Source organism: Macrobrachium nipponense, chromosome 1 (assembly GCF_015104395.2).
Source record: "Macrobrachium nipponense isolate FS-2020 chromosome 1, ASM1510439v2, whole genome shotgun sequence".
NCBI lineage: Eukaryota > Metazoa > Arthropoda > Malacostraca > Decapoda > Palaemonidae > Macrobrachium > Macrobrachium nipponense.
In genome coordinates this window covers 210,378,756-210,385,432 of record NC_087200.1, presented here as the reverse complement: position 1 = coordinate 210,385,432, position 6,677 = coordinate 210,378,756, and positions in this window count along the sequence as shown.

Genomic DNA, 6,677 nt, shown 5'->3' with positions numbered 1-6,677 from the left:
ACTCTGATTTAACACGGTCCCAGTTCCAATCATTCCTAATCTGACGAATTGACGAATTGGGATGACATTCAAATTACACATTATATATTCCGATAGTGGGGGGTGGGGGGAGCTTTCCAATATGGTAATCAAATGCTCCATGGAATGTTTTCAAATCAATGTACTCTACTCTCAGGAATGGAAGTTCGAACATTGGTTAATGTACATTTATGAGACATAGTTTGGGTTTAGTCAAATATATATTTTGGTGTTATGTGCTTCGAATACAAATAAAACTGTAGAAGCTGCAGAGCAGAAATTGCCGTTGAAATGTCAGTTAATATACGTAACTGGCAGCTAGCTTGAATATATCAAAATCTAGTCCAGTGTTAGTGCTTCGAATGCAAATTCAGTTTATAAGTTATAAATGACATATTACTGTTAATAATAGTTACCAGTTATGGATGAAACCAAGCCCTTGAGTTTCAAGACGTGATCACATGAGTCTAATTGTTAAAATTCTCTTAATTAATTAAGCATTCTTACAAGAGCAATATTCATACGTTCAGTAGAATTTAAATTTCAGGAAAAAAGCTCTAGTATTTGACCTTCCTGCGTTTTTACTAATACAAGAGAGAGAGAGAGAGAGAGAGAGAGAGAGAGAGAGAGAGAGAGAGAGAGAGTCGCTTTTGCAGCTGCATAAACATTTCATTCGTAACTGCGCTGCGACCTCATGAAGTTTTGCGGAACTGTGTCAGCGTGACGTTCATAAATATCGTATCAGCCTGAACCGCAACACACCGCGTATCCTGATGCTCTTTTGAAAAAGGTTTCTTCTTCTCTCGTTTCCTAACTGAGGCAGGTTTCATGTGAGCATGGAAACGAAAACGATGTTTGCCTAATGCTTTCATTTTATTTAAGCTTTTCCTTTGCAAGACCTCAGTGGAAGTTCAGCAGTGTACATTGAGTTGTTTGTATTGTAATATATTTGTGGTTTTACCTTTGAGTGTTTTGAGATGCTAAATTTATCTAAATTTATCCTTTGAATTTATCTTTCAAAGTGGATGTAATGTTGCCCTAACTCAATAAAAAGCTAGAGGTAAAAGTAAAATTATACCTCTCTCTCTCTCTCTCTCTCTCTCTCTCTCTCTCTCTCTCTCTCTCTCTCTCTCTCTCTCTCTGGAATACTGAAGAAATAAGCGAGGTGCGGTTACGATGCTGGGACATTGTATTCTCGGATCAACTTTATTTCCCTGAAGACGTAAAAAGGCACTTCCCTACTAATAATGTAATTTTTAAATTTCTTTGGCAATATCAAATTCGAACTCCATTTGTTGTCAACGAGACCATCATATCAATATGAATCAATAAAAGGAAACTGTCACTCTAGTTTTGTATCACGAGAGAGAGAGAGAGAGAGAGAGAGAGAGAGAGAGAGGAAATAATTCTTGCATTTCTCTCCCTGACTTCCATCGCCTTGCAAGGGTGATCAGTCACGCGCTTTAATTGCATCATTGAGAGGAATCGTTAATTCGTCATAAAAAAACAAAATCCCCCTGACAACAGGTGAAGCCGCTTTATTTTTTCACTAAACCAATACATCTGAGGTCAGAGATGTTGGAAGTTTGTAAAGAAAGAAACCAATTTATATCCGTTGGCGTCGTGACATTTTGAACAATGTAGTGAAGGGTCGGAAATGATTCAAACAGAATCTGGGACGTTTTCTTTCGCCTTTTATATTTTATTTCATGAAGTTTAAACCTCTGTAATTTTTTTTAACTACGAAACAAAGAAATTTTTTATCTATATATTCTTAATTTGGTAGAATATAAAGAGACGTTTTAAAGGTAGTAACGCGTTGCATCTTCGCATAAACACTTGAAGGTTCCAGTTGAACAGAACAATGTGGTGACTACATCGTATCCGGAAAAGGCGTCAAAGCGTAAGCTCTTCATAAATCAGGTAGAGGAGAGAGAATCACATTTTCCGAGGGGTAAATTTTCCCAAATATTTCGTTGATGATCCTGGCAGGTCATTGTTTTCGAACCAAGAGCCACCTTACCACTAGTAAGTATACACTTAGGGTCCGGAAAGGTAGAGAGAGGGGTTTAACGTAAAGAACTACTTCTTAAATTAGTTGGTTGTTATCTTTACTTAAGGACCTTTCAGTAGGAGTGTGTTGGGGAGCAACAGTGATGATAATGATGATACAATCTATATAGATTCACTTACTGAATGATCTGCTCACCTGTATATCTTGAAGGTGTCATTATGCGTTAATAACCAAAATGACACGCCTTGGTCACTTGATTTTAATATATAAAGGGAAATATATTTACTAGTACGTTTTCCTCATACATAAAGAAATGCCTTGGCCGGCATCTAGTATTACACTGAAGAAAGAAGTTCCGGAACTGGAAAAAGAATAAAATTATAATTATTTTTAGAATTATTTGCATAAATATATTTTGTATTTTGGGGGGAAATCAGACGTGATACTATGAAACGAGCAGCTTATATCTTTTCTTTTTCTAGTGATATAGATCATCAGATGTATTTAACGAATTTTTACAATGGCCAAGGCAGGTCATTCTTATGTTATCTATAATTCTCTATATTATTTCATCCTTATTATAATAAGTTGTATCTTTATATGAAAAAAAGTCCTGAGTACCTCCTCGCGAATATAAGCTAATAAGAGATAGCTTTGTACTAGATCCCTGCTTAATGAAGAAAGAGAGAGAGAGAGAGAGAGAGAGAGAGAGAGAGAGAGAGAGAGAGAGAGTAACCTAGAATTATAATGGCCCTTTTGATGACCTTACGAATGAAATGGCGGAGGTTGTGTGTACACAGTAAAGTTGGGTACAAACAAGAGCTTGGGCTGATTACCAAGAACCAATAGCCAAACACAAAGTTGAATATTAGGCAAATAAAATTCGAGAAGTAACCAACAACAAAAAAATACCAGATGGATTCGGAAAAATCAAACAGAGCAAAATGCTACAAACTGCAGAGTATCTTTGTATACTCCCTGCGTCCTCAACTTTTAAGGTCAACAAATGGGTTTCCAGGAAAACAAATTTCGACGCAAAAATACATCGGAAAATGGGAATTTTGGCAAACACGATCTTCCTTTGCGAACGAGAAGCTGAATCAAGATCTGAGTTGGGCGTATGTGATAGATGCTTGTAGATAAATAAGCACTAGCTTGTCCAATAAACATCATACGCTATTTAACACAGAAAAGGATCAGATTGATTCAGGCATCGAATAGACCGGAGACCGAGAATATCAGAAAGAGGTTTATTGTGAGAACGAACCGAAGGTTGTTATATCCCTCCCAATTGTACTTGGTGGAATAATCAGAAATAATACCGATGTTCTTAAATCTTCTTTATTTGTCTTCAACCGAAGCTACAGTAATCCTCTTAATCCAATAGCTATATACAGACTGGCGAGATAAGTATTTACGTAGGCAGAGGTAAATGTTAACTGCTCTTTGGTAAATGATCACCAACCCAATATAACAACATATTTATAAAACTGCTGTATTTTAAACAAGCACTTTGTTACATTACTAATAGCAGTTATACCCTCTCTTGTTCTATCATAAATAAATATAAATGTAAGGTATATCATATTTCCGGGGGGGGAAAAAGGGGGAATTTTTTTTTTTTTTCTTAACAAATACTCTTGTATCAGATAACATAGGTATGTATTTACTTTTGTATCCAAAATCTGAATAGTGCTCTATTTAATAAAAACTATTTTTTCCTCTATATAAAACTTACTAAATAATATTACAAATTAATATTCAAAAGCAAAGTCTGGTACTCAAACAGGCATAACATAAGATACTTCACAAAGACATGTTATGACATTATTACATAATTTTGTACTGCACCAGACATCAGGCAGAACCAATTCTGAATAGCTAATGCAGGTATGATCTAAGCAGTAAAAGTGTTACTACTCCTTTCCCTGCTTTTCAGTCTTGTTAATTAACATGATCTCTCCATCTCTGTATTTCACAAGATTATCCTCGTTACTTGCAAACTTAAATTTATTTTCCTGCATTATCATTTCAAGATCTTCATTCCATTTGCATTCTTTTGTTAGAACATCTTGGCAATCATGTCTTTCTGTCCATCCAGCCCAACTGTAAGACTCAATACAGCCTCAGTCAACATGTCCTTCATCTCCTGTATGCTGTTCCTGAGAAGCCTTTCCTCAACCTGCTTGGTACTCCCAGCAGATTCTAGCATGGGTACTGAATCTGTGAACAATTTGATTGGAATTTTCTTTCCATATGACCAAATAATAACTGTTCAATCTGACTCGCAAAAAACTGACTGTTATCAATAATCTTAGTCATACTCTGGTTTCAGCCGCCTTTGCAGAATGATATACCTTCTGGATAGTCTTTGACTTCCAGTAAATAGGGACCACACGTCCATTTCTCTTACTTCCTAGTAAAATCAGATTCCCACTTATGCTTCTCTCATGTGTATTAAAGGAAGCATCTGTAAATCCATATATCTTCAAATATTTTTTTTATCAACTCTTATAAATTCTACTTTATTTGGTCTCTCATTTATCTTATCAATCACAAAATTTATCTTTTTAAGATCTTTCAATGTAGCACTACTATTTTTCTTGGAAAATCTGCAATGCTGTGATAGAAAGTTCAGGTCTTGTATTGGCTGCTAACCAGCTAAACTTTCCTACATACTTGCGAAATACTTTCAGTTCCTGACTAGTCAAAAGTTCACTAGCTTTTCCTTTCCTGATATCTTCCACTTTCTCAAGACTCCTCGCATAATCATCCATTGAGATTGTTATTCCAGTTTCTGTTTTGATGATATCTATCCCTGTGAACCGAAATTTATTCTTTTCTATCTTTGAAACTTGTAATTTTTCTTTACACAAGTCTGATACTTTCTTTACAAATCCTTTTGTACCAGTATCGAAAAATCATCTACATGAGTAAGTATCATACCAATCAGATTTCCTTCACTCTGCTGATAGTAGTATGCCTCATCTCACTCGGTCGTTCAGACCTTCTTCCTTGAAAATCGGCTGAACTTTCAGCCAAAATTTTCTACTGGCATCATCCAATCCATATAATGGTTTTCTGAGTTTCCAAATAATGTTTTCTTTTTTTAAATCCTTTGGAGGTTCTACAAATACATTCCTGTTAAGTGTGTTTGACTGTAAAAATGCTGCTTTGATGTCAATAGACTGAAGCTCAAAATTCTCATTTGCAGCCAAGGACAAGAAGACTTTCATGCTTTCACGCATAGCTGTTGGTGAATCAGCTTGGGGTTTTTCTTTTTCATGAAATCCCTTGGCGACAATTCTCCCTTTGTAATCAGTTTTTTGTCCGTCATGCTTCTCCTTTTTCGTGATCACCCATCTGCTGCCTATCTTTTCTTGCCCTACATCTTCCACTTCTTCACAAGTGTCAAAATGTAAAAAAATTTCATATTCTTTCTTCTTTGCTTCTAACACTTCTGGCATCTTGTGATATTTAACAGGCAATTCCACTACATAACTTGTTATTTCCTCATAAAAACACTCGGTTTTTTCTGAAGTCAACCAGAATGCTCCAATGAAATCCTTCTCAGTCTCCTCTTTATTATCTGAGATCTTGTCTTCATTCTTAGATTACAACAGATTCCAAAATACAGGACGATATTTAAGTAAATAAGAAAGAGAAATAAGATTAATATTATTATAAAATATTATATAAAGAATAAAATAAATCACTTAAAACTGGATTACTTTTAAACGCTAGAACGCAAGAGATTTTAATGAGAGTCGCATTCTTTGCGATTATAGTTTGCAATAATCTGCAATTTCATGGCATAATCATGTTACGATAATGACGCAAGCAAGCAGGCAGGCAAAGAGCAAGCAAATGACTGGATCGCGTGCGGGACTGCCATAACACTTATTCCTAATCGTACAAAGGAAACGACATTGGGAGACAGAATTAAAAGATTCCTCCTGGAATTTCGTAGATTCTGACGGCAATTCTTACTCTTCCACAAAGCGATATACCTTATCAAGAACAATTGTTTTTCTTTTTTCTTGTTTAGATTTCGACGGAAATGACATAGTTTGGGGGACATTCAGTTTCCAAATTAACCTCTTTGCTGTTTTTATAAAGCAGATTTTTATAAGGATCTCAGTTTTATGAAATTCATAATGTTTTGTTGACAAACTTTAGTATATTAAGTTTCAGTATCATCTCAGGAGATTTCTCCACTGAACGACTACATATCTCATGAGATGATACTGAAAGTTTTCTTCGTCCTCCTGTTCGCTTTCCGTCTTCGACTAAAGGAAACTCGCCACTTTGCTCAACTACTCAAGCACCGTTATCCGCCCATTACCATCGCTACCTCATGAAAACTGGAAAAGACGACTCTTCGACTGGAAAAGGCCAAGGTAGATCTTGATTTTCTCCAATACTGCCAATTGAATGATGTCACTCCGAGATTCGTCCGCTTCAGATTGTATAAATCTGCTCTGTATAATACTGAGTTCTACAAAGATGTACTTAGAACCCTGCTTAAGAACGAAATTGAATATAAATCCGCGCTATTAACCTGTTAACTGTTACTACAGAAAAACTGAAGAATGTATTGTTTAATGATTTCTCCATGGTTAATCGTCTGCTTTATCAGAGATTG